Source organism: Wasmannia auropunctata, unplaced genomic scaffold (genome assembly GCF_000956235.1).
Source record: "Wasmannia auropunctata unplaced genomic scaffold, wasmannia.A_1.0 LD336076.1, whole genome shotgun sequence".
Lineage (NCBI taxonomy): Eukaryota > Metazoa > Arthropoda > Insecta > Hymenoptera > Formicidae > Wasmannia > Wasmannia auropunctata.
In genome coordinates, this window is record NW_012026814.1 from 5,078,909 (window position 1) to 5,079,314 (window position 406).

Sequence of the window (406 nt, forward strand, 5' to 3'; positions counted from 1 at the left end):
AATTAAAGAGGTAACAGTATAAAATTAAAAAATTTAATTTTAATAAAATAATTTTTTATGTGTTAAAACACTTGGCGCTGCTAGAAAATATAACGTAGTAAAAAAAATATATATATATAATAGAAACTGAATAACGAAAATAAGAACAATGTCATACAGGAGTAATCAGGAGACGGTAGTGTCTTGGTGTAAAAAAGTAACGAGCATATACAGGGTGTCCCGTAATGACCGGACTAACGCTTAAGGGTAGATTCCTGAGATCATTTTAAGACAAAAGTTCCAATACCAAAATGTTGAGACTATAATAGTTTTTGAATTATAAATGTTTAAAGTTAACTAATCAGATCGTCTAAAGTTGGCGCGCTCAGGTACGGCACGCGCAACTCCTAAAAACAAAAGCTGACTA